Source organism: Ornithorhynchus anatinus, chromosome X1 (assembly GCF_004115215.2).
Source record: "Ornithorhynchus anatinus isolate Pmale09 chromosome X1, mOrnAna1.pri.v4, whole genome shotgun sequence".
Classification (NCBI taxonomy): Eukaryota; Metazoa; Chordata; class Mammalia; order Monotremata; family Ornithorhynchidae; genus Ornithorhynchus; species Ornithorhynchus anatinus.
This window is the reverse complement of record NC_041749.1, coordinates 57,058,004-57,076,234: the sequence shown is the minus strand read 5'-3', so window position 1 is coordinate 57,076,234 and position 18,231 is coordinate 57,058,004. Positions and strand designations below refer to the sequence as shown.

The following is an 18,231-nucleotide window of genomic DNA, read 5'->3' as shown; positions in this document are numbered from 1 at the left end:
ATTCCCTACTCCTGTCAGTCAGTGGCAGCTGTTCTAAGCACCTGGAGAAACTTGATAGTCTGAGTCTTCTGATTCTGTGTACCTAAATACAACGGTAATAAAGGAAAACTTGTCAAACAGAAAATGGCCTGCTTTTAACTTGTCTATAAAATATCTACAGCTACCAGCATTTCTTGTAGCTTGTTGAGTATTATGTTCAACAATATTAACAGACCCATATTTAACATATCTTAAAAGCTAACAATCCCATTGCCAGGAGTAATTAAGGAGACAGGTACCTGAAACAAAGCAGTGTACTCTTTTTTGGGGGGGGGGGCTTGTTCCTAGATATAAGAAAACCTTTTTTTACTGCCCTAAGTCAAAGTTTATTGTTTCAAGGACACTGAAAACCCCTGTGATACCAGCTCCCTAGTTTGTGTGTGTGTGTGTTTTAATAGAGCAATACTAAGAGCTTCCATTTGATGTACATTCTAGGAGCAGGCAGAATTAGACTAATTCTCACTGCTGCCTGTTTGCTACACACTTGCTTTTCCATTGGACATATTTGGGCAATGAGTGTGAGAAAGAAAACTGACTTTCAAAGAAAAAAAAGCAGGCCAGCCATTAGGCTCCAGTTGCTTAAAAGCAAAACCCGATAAGACTGCCAAAAATCTGAAATGGAAAGGACAGATCAAAGAGGCAGACTTTCTAGTCTTGTGGAGAATTTGTAAGTTTTCTATGTTCATTTTTTGTATTTGCCCAAAAGACACCAGGAACAATTCGGCATTCTGGAAAGAGCACCGGCTTTGGAGTCAGAGGTCATGGGTTCGAATCCCAGCTTGGCCACTTAGCTGTGTGACTTTGGGCAAGTCACTTCACTTCTCGGTGCCTCAGTTACCTCATCTGTAAAATGGGGATTAAGACTGTGAGCCCCACGTGGGACAACCTGATTCCCCTGTGTCTATCCCAGCGCTTAGAACAGTGCTCGGCTCGCTTAACAAATACCAGCATTATTTATAAGGAAAGAAATAAGAAAACTGTCTTGGGGAAACTACTAAAATGAAAGAAATCCTTTCAATAATGCCTTGATCAACACTGTATCTGCTGAATTCTTAAACTTTTCGATATCTTTTACCAATTTTATACAAATAAAATTTGACAGTCTTTCTTTAGCTTTTAAATTAAAAAAGAGGAACACCACTTATTCACTGAAAGCTGAATGTTTCTACCTGATAAATCTGTCCCTTCAAGTGATTATATTCAAGGGGAATTGTGATGACAGGAGCATTCAATTACCCTTGCAAGTCCTGGGGTGCAGAGTACAATAACACACTTATTAATCTATAAAGCTGAGCCTTTGAAATAAATGTTATCATAAGGAAATGCATATTTTCTCTCCAAAAAACCCCCCCACATACTTGTACCCAAATTAGTTCAGTGAAGTAGCTGTGCCAATTTGTTTATATAAACTGTATAAAGGAGACGAGCAATATTTGAAAGGTGAGGCAGAGGAAGCATATCTGTCAAGTCCGTTCTATCGCTGGCATTTTCCTCTTGGTGAAGGAATGCAGTGAACACACTTTGGTCTTCAATTTCTACAAAACAATCTCCTAAAACTCAAAAGAACTTAACCTATGGTTCATCTAAAATGCAATCATTTTCCACCACCACCTTGTTTATATGCAATAGTTTTGAGCATTACTCCCATGGGGAAAGCTCCCTCTAGACTGCAAGCTCCTTGTGGGCAGAGAACTTTGTATACCAACTTAGTACAAGCACTTAGTACACTGCTTTACATACAATAAGCGCTCAATAAATACAATTCAATTGAAATCCCAACTCTGTTGTACTCTCAAGCACTCAGTACACTGCTCTGTTTAGAGTAAATGCTGAGTAAGTGGCACTGAATGAATGAATGAATGAAAATAGGATGGGAGGACAGCATACAACACTGAGACATAACCAACCCTACCATTTAGGCAAGTATTTAAACATCACAAAATGCATACGCCAATGACACTGCAATAAGAAAAATTACGGATTTTTTCAATTGTCAACTGAAATTAAATATGAACTGAAATGCCACCTGGATTCCAGAGAGCCTCCCTTTTAAGAAGAACCCTATTTTATACATACATTTTACTAAATGACCCATGGCAAACCGCCTGTCACCAGTGACAGTTGTTTTCTTTAAAGTAAAAATCCCAAAGATTTCACCTGAATTAAAACCTTGATTCAATTCACATTGAGGAAAACTGCGACCTTAACTGTGCCCCTAAATTTAAAACATTTGTAATAGCCTCGTCAATAATGCTGCTAGTAGGTACTGAAGAGCAATACCATATTTATTAGGACATTTGTTTTCTATTCTGAAAGGGTAAATTGGCCCCCTAATTGCCTCCAAGAACTGGTCCCACAACCCTGAAATTTTAATTTAGAGATCAGCTTCTAAATTGAGAGTTTGATTATTTCTTAATGTAGACATTTCTATTGGTTTCAGTAGCCTCCATAAACCAAGAAAGAGGGGGAAAAAAATCCCCCCTTCCCTTTTATTGAGAATTCTGCACCACTCTACCAAATGAAGCTTTCTCTTCTGCACTCTCAGACTGGGGCAACACAACAACATGCAGATGCTTGGAGAAAAATTAGTTGTCGCTTACAAATGTGGGAAGCAGTATCTGAATATGGAAACACTGTCCAACCTATGAAACAGTTCATCAAAACATTTGTTTTAAAATGTTTATTTCTGAGGAAAATTTTCCAGAAGGCAACTTGACTGGCTGTCAGTGAGTCATTTTCTGTTATATTTCCCTTAAAATCCCCCTTCACTCCCAAGAGAGGAAACAATGCAGGTGGGGAAGGAGTGAAGGAGGGATTTTTGAAGCAACAATACATGCTATCTGGTCTTTGAATTAAATATAATGCCTAATCTGATTTTATCTGAATGGTATTTGTTAAGCCCTTACTAAGTGCCAGGCATTGGACTATGTGCTGGGGTAGATAATAATAATACCAACAGTAATAATAATGATGGCATTTGTTAAGCGCTTACTATGTGCAAAGCACTGTTCTAAGCGCTGGGGGGATACAAGGTGATCAGGTTGTCCCACGAGGGGCTCACAGTCTTAATCCCCATTTTACAGATGAGGTAACTGAGGCACAGAGAAGGAACCTCCGCTGTGTCTGAGGAGGTTGCTCTACTGTTCACCCTACCAGTTGGATTGCCCCCATGATGGAAAAGGATGGCCGATAGGTGGCCAGGGATTCTTCCCACTCTATGCGCACAATCACTTGATTTTTTTCCTTTTTTTTAGCAGCTGACAATACAGAATTGTTGAAAATTATTTATCATTATTATCATTATTATTACCTCATCTGTAAAATGGGGGTTAAAACTGTGAGCCCCATGTGGGACAGGGACTTGTGTCTAACCAGATTTTCCTGTAACTACCCCAGCGCGAGAAGCAGCATGGCTCAGTGGAAAGAGCACAGGCTTGGGAGTCAGAGGTCATGGGTTCTGATCCCAGCTCCAGCACTTGTCAGCTGTATGACTTGGGGCAAGTCACTTAACTTCTCTGTACCTCGGTGACCTCATCTGTAAAATGAGGATTAAGACTCTGAGCCCCACATGGGACAACCTGATCACCTTGAATCCTCCCCAGTGCTTAGAACAATGCTTGGCACATAGGAAGCGCGTAACAAATACCATTATTATTATTATCACAGTGCCTGGTATGTAGTAAGTGCTTAACAAATACCATGATTATTATCATTATTATTACCATTTATTATTATGGTATTTACTAAGCACTTACTATGTGTCAAGCACTGTACTAAGCACTGGGCTAGATACAAGATCATCAGGACTGACACACAAGGACAAGATACACAAGGGGCTCACAGTCTAAGTAGGAGGGAGTAGGATTTAATTCCCATTTTACCGATGAGGAAATGGAGGTGCAGAGAAGTGAAGTGACCTACCTAAGGTCACACAAGCAGGCAAATGTGGCAGAATTGGGATTAGAACCCAGGTCCTTTTACTCCCAGGCCTATGTTCTTTCCACTAGGCAATCCTGCTTCCCCATACTGCTTCTTCTCAAGAACCCAGAATCATTATTGAATCCCCATTTTTCTGGGTCCATCAGATTGGGTTTTGGAGCAGAGTCAGGAAAAGGAAGCTGAAATTCCTGGAAACCCCTCCTACTCACTGTGAATACTTTACTGACGCGGCCTAATCTTCTTACTGCTACCAGCTTCACTAAGGGGATGCAGATGGATGTACAATGTCTCTCTTCTCCCTTCCCTTTTTCTCTCCCCTCTAAGGGATGACAAAGTTATCCAGTATTTCCACAGCTGCTGATGCCTGCAGAGGACATGTAGGTATCTTCTCTCTCTCTCTCTCTCTCTCTCTCTCTCTCTCTCTCTCCCCCCTCTCTCGGTGGTATTTGTATGTGCCAGGCAACTTACTAAGCGCTGGGATAGATACAAGATAATCAGGTTTGAATACAGTTCATGTCCCACATGGGGCTCACAGGTAACTGAGGCCAGAGAAGTGAAGTGACTTGCTCAAGGTCACACAGCAGACAAGTAGCAGATCCGGGAATAGAACTCAGGTCCTAATGATTCCCAGGCCATGCTGCTTCTCTCCCTAATTCCACCACGGAAGCATAAAACAATGAGATGAGAAGACTCTCCATTGGGCAAAAGGAGATGATTGGGAAAAGATGGAGAGAGAGGGTGGGAAGGGGAGATATATGGGTGAATGTGTCTGGGTATATATGACAGTAGCTATAAAGAGCTTTTTTAAAAAGAAAAAAAATGCAATTAAATATGTGACAAGGAGTTTTCTTATTTTCTTTTTCCACACTATATTTAGCATACTTCAGTTCATATGCTAACTATATGTGTCACAGAAATGTAGGATTTCTGTAATTGTGCCTCAATCTGAAAGGATCCCAAACCACCTGTGTAGACAGTACATAGAAATGATAATAATTGTTGTATCTGTCAAGTACTAACTATGTGCCAAGCACTGTACTAAGTGCTAGGGAAGATAAATGATAATCAGATCAGGCATAGTCCCTGTCCCACATGGGGCTCAAAATCAAAGAAGTGGGGAAAACAGGTATTTAATCCTCATTTTACAGATGAGGAACCTTAGGTACAGAAAAGTTAAGTGACACACACAAGGTCACACAGCAGACAGGTAGCAGAGCTGGTATTAGAGCCCAGATGCTGGGGCCTGTGCTCTTTCCACTACCCCACACTGAATCTAGCATTTTACTTGCTCAGTGAAGATTTGCATATGGTTAAAGGAAAATTTTCTCTTCCCTGGGATAAAATATGGACATTTTACAGAAAAAAGGAGAAATACATTCACAATTTAAAATAGATCACACAACTTGCCAATTGACCCAGTTGACAAGTCTTATATAAACAGAGGATTATATATTAAACTAGCTATATATAGAAACATACTCATCCCCAAACTAAGGCTGACCTGATTTTCATTTTCTGCGAAGTCACATATCTGGGTTAAAAATGGTTGCCACCATACGATGGACTTCGGCTAGGCTAAATCAATGAGGCATCATTCTTCTAAGTGTGGGAACGGTAACCAGTGGATAATTAATTTGGCATATATTCATTATCATTTGAGTTATAAATGCTTTTAGATGTACTACCAAAACTTCATATGAAAATCATGTATCAAAAATATGGGCCCAAATAGTTAAATAATCAGGCTCTCTAAGCCTCATTTAATCTTTAAAAATCACACACCCCAGTCAGGGGGTGGCCTGAGTAAACAGATAGGCTGTGCACCATTTCCTGCAGGCCAATAAATTCAGATAATTAGGACCCAGCTAGAAAGTGTGAAGAATTGAAAGGTGGGGACTGACAACAACCCAGTCCAGTCCAGTCTCAGGGCATATTCACTCTAAATAATAACCATAACACTAATGTTGATAACAATGATAATGACAGTACTTGATAAGCACTGACTACATGTCAAGCATTGTTCTCAGCGCTGGGGTGGATACAAGATAATTGGGTTGGACACAGTCCCTGTCCCACATGGGGCTCACAGTCTAGTAGCAGGGAGTAGGATTTAATACCCATTTTACAGATGAGGACACAGAGAAGTTTTAAGAGACTTGCCCAAGGTCACACAGCAGACCCATGGCAGAGCTGGGATTAGAACGCAGGTCCTCTGTCGCCCAAGCCCATGCTCTTTCCACTAGGCCACACTGCTTCCCAATCTCCCAATCCATGATGCAGAAAAAAAGCAATCAAGTGAATAGGCCAATGAAAATCCAACCTGCATTAAATGAGTGATGATGCTCAGTACACAGGATCACTTCCACCACAATAGCCTACTTTGAGACTCAAAGCTAAAAAGGGTTAAAATTAATTTGAATAGGCAAATTCATTCCAGAGGTCATTTATTCAACTTTGCCTCATTACCTACTTCAAAATGAAAGTTTCTGAGAAGACATTTGTGGAAAATATTAGCTTTACAAATGACATAATAGAAGTGGTTCTGCTTACTATCTGCTTATCAGTCTGCCTATTCTCTCTCAGCCAAAAATGGGCTCAAGGATACCCAAACTGAAGCATGTTTCATGCTTGCTAAAATTATTAAGAACCACTTTTTCAAGAACAAGGAAGATAACAAATGATAATCCACTGCAACACTGCAAAATTAATCTCTAAATTAGCCCTTAAAATAAAATGCTTTACCATCATATACCACCAACTCAGCAGCATAGATACCCATCTGTGGGGGCAATGCCATTTCAATCCAACAATAATCCAATGCTATTTACTGAATGCTCACTGTGTGCACAGCACTATGCTAAGCACTTTGGAGATTACAATACAAGAGAGTTGGCAGAAACATCCCCGGCCCAACCGCCTCCAGAACTTTTAGGCTAGTTTGACCCGCTCTTTGGAGCCACAGGGGTGGAGCCAAGATGGTAGTCTACTACTTACCCTTTGCTGGCAGGATGTGGTCTCGGACTGGGAATCTATTGGGTGAGCCATTCCCTTCATTGCTACTATGGGGGTAGGCTGCCTCCCCCTGCCCAACAACCCGCTCCTTCAACACACTGGCAGACTTTCTTCCACAGCAAGCAGCAAACTTTCATGACATCAAAGGTGTGTTAGCTAAGCCAAGACTCCTGCAAGTGGGCCACACACTAGGAAGGGGATCTTCTTCGGGTTTGGCTTGGGTGACCTAAGTGGCAAAAGCAGTGAAAGAGTGAGTTGCTGCCATTTTTCTGGTTCTTGCCAGGGTTGGGGGGCCAGCAGTTTTCCCTGCCCCTGTGATGGAACGCTTTGAGGAGGGGACATCTGTGTGGCTCACCCTCACTTGGGGGCCCCAGGTAAGGAACTTGAGCCATGGCATCAGGCCAGTCAATCATATTTACTGAGCACTGACTGTGTGTGTGAGGTGGTCAGGCCACTTCTATGGGAGTCCCAGCATAGAGCTCCCCTTCTAGACTGTGAGCTCATTGTGGACAGGGAATGAGTCTTATGTTATACTGTACTCTCCCAAGTGCTTAGTAGAGTGTTTTGTACACAGTAAGTGCTCATTAAATACAATTGAATGAATGAAAATAGGCTGCACAGTGAAGCAGCACTTGTTCTGCTTGATGGAGCATGTGCAATGTGGAGGCTCTTGTCAGATCTCCATCAGTCAGTCAGTCAATCGTATTTATTAAGCGCTTAATGTGTGCAGAGCCCTGTACTAAGCACTGGGGAGAGTACAATACAACAGAGTTGGTAGAAACGTCCCCAGCCCACCTGCCTCCAGAGCTTTTAGGATAGTTTGACCCGCCCTTTGGAGCCACAGGAGGCCAGGGGTGTACAATACATCAGTAAACAGACACATTCTGTAGCCCCTCCCCATCCCTGGCAAGCAGCAACAGAGGAAGAGGAGCACTGTGAGTACCTTTTACTTCTTTTTCTTCTTCTCTCTCTCCCCTTTTCTGTTTTCTCTCTTCTTCCAACCTTTCTTCTTCTCTTCCTCCATCTTTTCATCCCTTCCCATAATGTCCCATTCTCTCAATGCTCTCCCCACAAGTAGGCAATTAAAGGTCTATAAACCTATGATGGAGCCCAACTTTCCATAAGGTCACGAGATCTGGACCTACCAGTTTCTTGAGCACTTTCAACAGCGCCATTTATGACACACACTGCTCATCAAGTGGCAGAACAATACTACCAATGACGTGGGCCTGGAATACAGTTGGCTCATTAGCACTGAATCAATGCTCACACTAACATAGTTTCAATGGGAAGGTCACAAGAGAAGCATGGACGAAAGGAGGACTCCCAAGCAGCTGCTATATTGGGAAGAGAAATGGGTGCATGCAAGCCAGGAGGGCAAAATAAACAGTTAAGAATAATAATAATAATAATAATGGTATTTGTTAAGCACTATGTGCCAAGCACTGCTCTAAGCACTGGGGTAGACACAGGGTAATCAGGTTGTCCCTTGTGGGGCTCACACTTTTAATCTCCATTTTACAGATGAGGCAACTAAGGCACAGAGAAGTTAAGTGACTTGCCCAAGGTCACACAGCAGACAAGTGGCAGAGCTGGGATTAGAACCCACGTCCTCTGACTTCCAAGCCCGAGCTCTTTCCACTAAGCCACGCTGCTTCACTTAGAAGAAACTGTGAAGCACAGTCTCAAACAATAGGCCTTAGCAATTCATAGATCAGCTGGCAAGAAACAATCATTAGAGGAGATGTGCTCTTTAGGCAGAGGCTTCAGGACAATTGGGATTCCAAAGCACTATCGAAAACAGAAGTGAGTTCTGGAAGAGACAATGTACATTGGGTGGGTGGTCACATATCAGTCCTTTCATCATCAGTTGTATTGTTTTCAAAAACCAAGGTTTATATGTATATAGATGCACACCATTTCAAGGTGTATGATAATGCATGCAAGCCGAGGAATGATTTCCTATAGTGTAGATAACCAGACTGAACTCTTAGTCAAGTATGCAAAGTAGGGTCCCCTTCATTGCTTACAAGCAAGAGACTAATTTCAGAAGAAGTACAGGAGCTGCTGCAAACACTGAAGTGTACGCTTCATTAATGCTACCATTCATCTGAATAGGTTTAAATTTACAATAAGTCTATAATCAATCAACTAATAGTATTTATTGAGCATCTAAATTGTCAAGATGATTAAAAATTGTATTCATGAGACATCCCATTGTTAAATATGATTCCACCTAGGCATCCATCTGTAGTATTTAGTGAGCATCTCTACTGTGTAAAGAACACTAGACTAAGTTCCTGGGAGAGTACTGTAGTTTGTAGACATGGTTCTCACCCTCAAGGAGCTTACAATCTAGCATTTTGCACATGTTTCCTTATGAAGGATAGAGTGTGAGGAAAATACTGCTCCGTAAGGCAGTTACATAGACTGGGAAAGGCCAAAAATAGTACAAGACTGGGTGAGGTGAAGGTTCAGGTGAAGGTGAGTACATTTTTGCACATGTCTTGGCAACATATAAAGAAGGACATTGTAAATTTGAAATTTGGAGTGTTCAAAGACTTCACTGTTCACTGTCACCCACTGGGGATAGGAGGAAGAGAATCTGATCCATGGGTACCACTCAATTTCTATATTATTAAATATTAGCTTTTAAGTGTCCTTTAAATATAAATTTAGTGAATTAATTTTTAAAAGAAAGATTTGGTTTAAAAAGAAATGTGAGACTAAATTTCCATAGTGAGTTTGGTTTAGGCCATTCTTAGATAAGGATAAGACCACTGCCACCTAAATTCCCAATCTTTTCCATCTTTTCTGAGCATCGGTTACACTGTGCTCCATTAGGCACTGCTTTCTTGGGATCTCACTGGCACGGTTCCTCTTCAATTCATTCATTCATTCAATCGTATTTATTGAGTGCTTACTGTGTGCAAAGCACAACTTCTCGAAGCTCAAAAACTTTGGTTCTGAAAAGCTGAAAAGCAGTCCAGGTGATATTCATAAGGATTCATGTCAGATGATCACCAGATCTGAATGGGTATGACTTTTTGGCTATACAGATCTCTAGCAAAGAAAGACAGCAAAGAAATGACCACCTTTCCATGTGTAAGGTACAAATTGGAAAATTGGTCATGGTTCTGTCTTTTCAGTCTCTCCCAAATAACAGATACAATCTCACGAGCAGTAACTTCGTCCTCAAACCCAAAGGACAACTATATATTATTTATCACACTTTTAGGACCAAAAATATCCCAGTGCTATGTGAGGGCTGTGTCATTCTCTTATGTCTTTAACATCGCTAAAGATCCTTTGGGTTAGTCAAGGAGAATACAGCATCTCTAGACAATAGAGGACACTATAAAATGGAGATCTTATGTCAATGTTTAGTTGAAAAATTAAGACTTAATAACTTTGTCATTAAAAAAATCCACTGTTGCCACCCTTCAGGATGTGGCAATTTACTGTTATTGAATTTTGCCTGAGATGAGTCTTCGCGAAGCTTTGAGAGGCACTGCTTTTCTGTTTGAACGCAAAAGACATTTTACGCACAATTTTCCTTCTACTAGAAAGAGGTATATTGTGCCCTTCAGTGAACATAAAATTGATATTATCATCTTAGTTTATATCTCACTACTTAACCTTCAGATTAAAAGTTATTAGATTTGAATGACTAAAAAGACATCATGTCACCTTCCAGTCAGTGTAGGGAGATCAAAGAAGTTTAGGTAAGACATGGTGCAGTGACAGAAACAAATTGGCATTTTAATAAATTTGTGTCCAAGCCGAAGGTTCCTTCCCTCTTTTTGAGAAGTTCACTAGTATTAGAGAACTTGTCATCCACTCATGAAATTATTGTAAGCATGAAATGCCAATATGGGCAGGATTCAAAATGAGGTATAAAAAAGAAAGAAGAATCTCTTAAAAAAATCTCTGACCCGTTTTTTTGTTAGTATTTTTTGGTGGCTACTCAATAGGGCTAGGGCAACCAATGAAGCAAATGGCATTTGCCAACCCTAGTCCCATTGGTTGCTTGTTTCTAGTATACTTCCAGAGGTGCATTTCCAGAAATGCAGTGCTGTCACTTATGCAAAAATTAAGGAACTTAAAAATACGTTCAATCACATTGGGAACAGTAGTATCCAGTCTTTTTTTTTTCCCCCTTCCCACATTTTAGTCCTGCATGCAACCAAATTCACAAACAGCTCAGCCTTGTCAATCTGCAAGTAGCTTAATCTTAAATTATTTTTTCAATAACAGCAGCAGTTTAATAATTAGACATTGTATTTTCTCACAAAAGCAGCACAACATGCATTTTCCCTTACAACCTTACAAACAAATTCAGTCTAACCCAGTTGTGTCAATATGGAACAAAGGCATTATCAAAGCACTAACTTAGTAGTTTTGTTCTCTAAAGGAGATAACTCATACTATGATCAATGGGAACATTAAAAGACAGTTTATCACCTCTTCCTTCCTGACTTTTTAAAAGATACATTCATTAGTGAATGGTTAATGCTAAGGAAAAATTCATGATAATTTTTCATCCTAGATACTTTTCATTCATGTTATGAAGTCAGCATGTTACAGTGATTTCAGATCACGTGTCATAACTTGTTTATCCTCAAGTTTTCTCTTTCTTTTCAAAAACAGTTTTTGAAAACAAAACCTTTGATTTGCTTACTATAAATTTATGAACACCCCCACATGACAAGAGAGCTTGGTGTGCAAGATGTTGAAAATGAAGGAAATCACATGTATTAAAAGTCAGTTGGCATTACTAGAGCAATTTATCAAATGTATTCACTTGAAATAAAGTTTTGAAATAAAGAAGTAAAGCGTATTAAATAACTTTGCATAAAAATTCATACAATCATCATCATCCAAGGTATTTATTGAGTGCTTACTGTGTGCAAAGCACTGTACTGAGCACTTGGGAGAGTACAATATAACAGAGGTGGTAGACATGTTCCCTGCCCACGAGTCATTCAATCTCTTCAAAAAAGCAAGATGAGTATTTGTGGAGCCTCAAGTTGAACACTACTTACAACAAAGGTTTCCAGAAAGTTACAAGTAAATCTTCATAATTACAGATTATTTCAAACATGTAAATTGCAGAAAAGAAATGATGTTACTTTTTTACACAAGGCACACTCTTCTACATGAACTTCCTTCTTTCTCCACTCATCCCTTGCCTTTATATTTCTCTTCTCTTTTGTCATAAAAGAAGTCAACTTGTAACCCTTTTTATCAAATAATCTATGCATTACCTACAAGTACCCTACACCCCAGAAGGAAAGCTATAAATTTACATGACACAAACATTCCAATTATATCAGTTTAGCTAGTTGTCAATAAATGCAGGCAGTTGCAAAACATCAATGTATACTTTTTCCTTAAGAAAACACTGATATGAGTCTGCCAGTTTTTCAAAATACACTCTTTGTAATCTCTGAAGCTAATCTGTCAACAAAGTACTGTTAAAGTCATACCTCCTGAAAATGCAAAATAGTTTTGATTAGACAAAAGATACAAAGTTTTTAGCTCATGGGTCAGTACTTAAAATTACAGTATCAAAGCTGAAGCCTGCTATTGAAGTTGGCAGGAGTATTTTTACAGTGCAATGCTACTTTTTCCATTTTGATTCAATTTCCATTTTAGTCATTTCTGATCTTTAATTTAGACAATTAAGGAAAGCACGATAATTATAGAGAAGCAGCATGGCTTAGTGGAAAGAGCACAGGCTTGGGAGTCGGAGGTTGTGGGTTCTAATGCCGACATACCACTTATCAGCAGTGTGACTTTGGGCAAGTCACTTAACTTCTCTGGGCCTCATCTGACCTATAAAATGGGGAATGAGACTGTTACAACCTGTACAGTCTGATGACCTTCTATCTATCCCAGTGCTTAGAACAGTCCTTGGCACACAGTAAGCTCTTAACAAATACCACCATTATTATTATAGCTTTTATTTGTGGGAGGTTAAGCAAGAACTTGGGAAGGAGTGTGGCCTAGCAGAAACAGCACGGGCCTGGGACCCAGAAGACCAGGGTTCTAATCCTGGCTCTGCCACTTGTCTGCTGTATGACCTCAGGCAAGTCACTTAACTTCTTTGTACCTCAGTTACTTCATCTGTAAAATGGGGATTAAGACTGTAAGCCTCATGTGGTACAGTGACTGTTTCCAACCTGATTATCTTATATAATTTTGTACTATTTGTACCACGCCTGACACAAAATAAGTGCTTAACAAATACCATAAAAAGCAACTAAAAAGCCTCACAACAATCTTGACTCCAATTCTCATAAATTTTGTGAACTAATTTTTACTTTTATGTCAGGTGGTTAAAGCTAGTAAAGTGGAATAGAAAACTGAGCCAATTATTCAATAATTCAGACCACAAATACGTTTTATTCTGAAATGTCCAGATAATGAAGACCAAAGCAGCGTAGCAGTATAGCAAGGACCTGAGAATCAGACCTGGTTTCTGATCCTGGCTGTCACTTGCCTGCTGTGTGACCTTGGGCAAATCACCTGCACTTTCCAGGCCACAGTTTCATCTGTAAAATATGAGGATTAAATGCTTCTGCTTTAGACTGTGAGCCCCATGTGAGGTAGCTACTGTGTCTAATCTGATTCTATTTGAATCTACCCCAGTGCTGGGCACATAGTTAAGTGCTTTAACAAATACCACAGTATTACTATTAAAATGAATTTTTCCACCATCATCCTGAATTACCTGGATAATTGCAGGTTTTGACCACTTGTTGCAGATGTAGACCTGACTAAATGTTTTGGAGAGATTTCTGTCTAATCTACCAATTCGAAAAAAAAAATCGTGGAAGGCAAATATTTTCAGAGCAGCCTATCTGGTAAGTTCTTATCTACAAGTGTATTTTTCCTAAACAACAAATTTGGAAAACAGAATTTATTTTCTTCCTCAGACCCGAGAGGGCACTAGCAAGGTCCATTTTCGGTCATGAGGGGGGAAAACAACAAAAAAAAACGCCTCTCTCCATCTTCCTCTCACCAATCTAAAGCTTAGGATAAGCCTGTATCCTAGGGGAAACGCACCAACATGTCAGTGCATAAAGCAGATATAAAGACTGCAATATCAAGCAAACCCTTAGTACAGTTCCCTCCCAAGCGTACAGATAAGGACGAGGAGGGAGAATTGTGCTCCATTTGTATCTTACTGAAATCCAGATGCTTGTGTAAATGTTTCCTCATATACACCATTTTCCCATCAGAGGCAGTAAGTGTAAATGTCTATAACCTACTGATAACCAACATTTTTTTAGCTTCAATGATTGGACGGTCAGGTTCCATTTTTAAAACTCTTGCTAGTACAACAAGAATATTCGACTAAAAATATTGGCTATGAAATGAATTCATTTGGCAAAAAAAATGCTTTATTAGGAAATTGATTTCTAGTGTAGACAGCTGAGTGTCTGTCCAGCAGATTAAACTCCTTGAGCCATGCCTAAATTAAAATACTTTTGGGATCCAGTAATGGTTTCTGTATCCTTTCTTTTGAATTCATCTATACCAAACAATCCACTTTCTGAGTACCTTGTAAAATGTCAAGTGAATTTTATACAGACACCAATAATATGTCTATATTATGCCACACTCACTATGCCACATCACCATTATTACAGTCCTTTGGAAAACGTTCATGTTCCACAAACTCCAGAGCCCTGTTTGTATTTCCCCTAGCCACTAGTGTCAACATGGAAAAAGCTTTTTTCAAAGGAACCTTTTGTTTTTATCAAATTCTTTATTGACATAATTAATTATTAACTTTATATCCTATTTTACATTTTACCCATGACTAGGAGCATTCATTTTTCCCTCTCACCATCTAGGCTTTCTCATACTTTTGTTTTGACTTAATGACCCAGACACCTTGAATGATAACACTAAATTCTAAAATCCAGCTATCGGTGGATTTCCCTACATCTTTCTGGCAGAGTCTCTCTTTCTCCCAGATCCCCTCATTAAAGGAAACTATAGCCAACTGGCTAAATTGGAGAACAAGCAAAGCTCTAAGCAAACTACCCTTGCTCATTTGCAGACAATACAACCGCCAGGTGGTTAAAAAAAAATCCATCATTACATGGAATGTTATTAAGAAATAAGTGTTTTAACAGTTATTCATTTTTATTGAATAAACATTTCCGCGTATGCATACTGCTATTGACCTGACAACATATGCTGGAAATGGAGAAATTTCTAAACATTATGTTCTATGCTGTATGCTTTATCTGTAGAATCTTTCATTTGTAGGAATAAAGAAACAAGATTTTGCTTTCTGAAATCCAAGACTCATAAAACATAACAATTCACTCAGTTTGTTACACTAGTTTAGACTGTTTAGAGTCTAAAAAAAAACAAAGCCCAGGATATAACATAGGTATTGGTCATCAAATACTTTAGAACAGATAACTCATAGAAATAGAGAAAACGGATTGTAATTTATGAACAAGTCTAGAAAAAGAACACACTGGAAAATGAGAAGCAATTACTGTATTAGGTGAATTATTTTTTAAATAAAAATTCTACCTCAAATTTTCCAAGCTTTATGAATGGCATGAAGAAATATCATTTTTAAATAATTTTTCATTCTCCATATCAATCAATCTCAGTCAGTCATATTCATTGAGCACTTACTGTTTGGAGAGAACTTAAGAGAATTTAGTTAAGAGAACTTGTTGGACAGAATTAAGCACTTGAGAGAGTACAATATAACAGAGTTAGTAGAGATGTTTCATGTCCACAATGAGCTTAAAGTCTAGAGGGGGAGACTGACATTAATGTAAATAAATTACAGTACTTATCTGCATTTTCATGCCCACATCAGTAGGGATGGAAGCAAAAAGAAGGCAATATCAGGCCTGGAGGATCCACCAGGGTGGTTGGATATTTATTTGAAAGTACAGTGTTTGGACACAGTAAGTGCTCAACAAATACCATTAAAAGGAAAGTCAGTGCTTCTCTTTTGCTAATAAGAAAAATCACTTTTGAAAGATGTTGACCACCGACCCCACCCCCTGCCTCTGCCTCCACAAACACACACACACACACACACATACACACATGCACACACACATTTTCATTACAAAAAAGGCCACTTATGTTCTCCAAAGAGAATCCTGGCCCAGCCTCCTTTTACTGAAATTGCTATGCTAGGGCGCGTAGTGAACTTTGGTGACAAATACTGAAAAAAAGTACTTATATTTTTGTCTGCAAATACCATGTGTTGTTGAGTGGTTTTTTAGATACAATATCCCTGGATACAGGCTGAGCAGAAATGGAAAATACCATAATGTTGTGATCAAAATATTAATTCATAATGAACTCATTCTGATATAAAATCTTTTAAAGCCAAACCTTTGTGTTGAATGCAATTTGAAGATATTTTACTGTTTTAATTCTCTTCTACTGTCCTACATTAATCAAAGCTGTAACCCCTGTTGTCTTTGCACCACGAATCAGAATGTGCCCCTGGCGAAGAATGAGGGAAAAGTCAACAGGAATTAAGTTTCAGTGCAACTGTTTACTCAACTGTGGCCTGCAGTTATTGAAATTTTATCCGTGGTTTTGTGTGACTACTGCAGTAATGAATTCTGCATGGCTGTGATTTTCTCACTGATGGTATTCTCACTTCAAGTAAAAACCTATAGGATGAAAGTGATTGGAACAACCAAAGTCTATCACGTTTAGTACTATCATTTCTTTGAGCTGTTTAACTGTGGCAGTTTACAGTCTTCAAGAAACTCTAATAAACTTAGTCCCTTATATATTCCTGTTGCTGTAGTTTTTCCTTGGTTTAGCTGCAGCTCTTTCTCCACAAAAACAACCTGCTAATAGGTTCTTAAAACACCTAAAGAAACACTTAAACAGCTGTCCCTGAAAAAAAGTTGTTTTAAAAGGCCTCCACCTACTGCAGTAAGAAAGTGGGCTTTAAGCATAGAAATATTCATGATCACCTTTCCTTCTATAACACCTGGATGAGGTATTCCAAGTCGTTACTTACGAAATCTAAACAGGTTTCAAAATTTGATCAGAAATGGATTACATAATTAGTAAGTTGTGCCGGTAACTTACTAATACAACTTACAAATGTAGACAATTCTATCAAACCTATAGTGATGAACTCAAATAATCATAATAATGATAATAATAATAATAGTAATAATTATGTTAATTGTTAAGCACTGGCTCTGTGCCAAGCACTGTTCTAAGTGCTGGGGTAGATGCAAGATAATCAGATCGGACACAGTCCCTGTTTCACATGGGGCTCACAGTCTTAATCCCCATTTTACAGATAAGGTAACTGAGGCACAGAGAAGTTAAGTGACTTGCCCAAGGTCACATAGCAGGCATGTGAAGGAGCCGGGATTAGAACCCAGGTCTTCATACTCCTAAGCCCATGCTCTTTCCACTAGGCCATGATAAGGAACACAAGCTATTTTGCTTTTATTCTTCTAGTGTGAAATACAAAATGTGCTATTTAAGTGATATTTTGAAGAGTGCCCAATGTAAACAATAAGTTCACAAACATTTCAGTGGATGACTCCTTCAGGATCCTGAATTATTTTTCACTTTCAAAATAAAACTCAGAAGGTGATTTTTCCAAATAGCCAGCTATTTGCTTTACATAGAGGTTTTTGTGGTTCAAAACTTAACAGTCAACAACCCCAACTTCTTTATATCATAGAGAAATATCTGCTCTTTCTTTCAGATAAAGGCATGAAAAATGGTACACCAAAATTTTCAAGTTTGGGGAGAATGCAGATGAAGCCAGCTAACAATACTGATGTGTCTGTATATTTACACATATGCCTAGACATTCATATATTATTTACCTTTGGTTTTGGTGATAAATTATCATTTGCTGGGATCTGATCATATGGTCAAAACTAAATGTACACCACAAGTCTCCCAGGAAGGATGTATCAGAAGTTATAGCTGTCAGAAGGCACCAGGGAGAGAGAGGTCTACATAGGAAGTGGTACACAGCCAGTTCCTACCAACAGAAAGGAAAGGAGCTATATATCCTTTGGCTGTCTGTCTGTCTGTCTGTCTGTCTGTCTGTCTCTCTCTCTCTCACACACACACACACACACACACACACACACACAACTTTCCCTCAGCCAAAAGCTGGTTTCAATATTTTATTGAGAAGGGGGAACCAGTCAGCCTTGGTTTCTCAAATGCCATCATCATCATCATCGTTAT

General features: G+C 39.1%; 1 protein-coding gene across 6 annotated transcripts in view; it reads right to left on the bottom strand.

Annotated features, from left to right (window-relative positions):
- FOXP1 (forkhead box P1) overlaps positions 1-18,231 on the bottom strand; it is a 359,850-nt gene that overhangs the window by 241,444 nt on the left and 100,175 nt on the right. The window lies entirely within an intron of this gene.